Source organism: Penaeus monodon, chromosome 23 (genome assembly GCF_015228065.2).
Source record: "Penaeus monodon isolate SGIC_2016 chromosome 23, NSTDA_Pmon_1, whole genome shotgun sequence".
NCBI classification, from domain to species: Eukaryota; Metazoa; Arthropoda; class Malacostraca; order Decapoda; family Penaeidae; genus Penaeus; species Penaeus monodon.
Window position 1 is genome coordinate 7,916,016 of NC_051408.1, and position 220 is coordinate 7,916,235.

The window sequence follows — 220 nt, forward strand, 5'->3', positions numbered from 1 at the left end:
AAAAAAAAATAAGAGGAGAAATAACGCTACCTTAGTAGAGTTTTTCAGAAAAGAAAAAAAAAAACAGTAATGATTCTAAATCAGCTAAAGTTATATATTCAAAGGAGCAGTACTTCTGAAGGACAGATTAAGCTTAATATGATTTACTCCTAAGTAGAGTACACTACTTAAAAATAGATTAAAAGTAGATTTGCGAAATGAGGGTAAACAGAGAATGCTT

The 220-nt window shown here is 28.6% G+C and overlaps 1 protein-coding gene across 1 annotated transcript in view; it reads left to right on the forward strand.

Annotated features, from left to right (window-relative positions):
- Positions 1-220, forward strand: part of LOC119588118 — a gene marked incomplete in the record, with an annotated part of 60,132 nt that overhangs the window by 40,327 nt on the left and 19,585 nt on the right.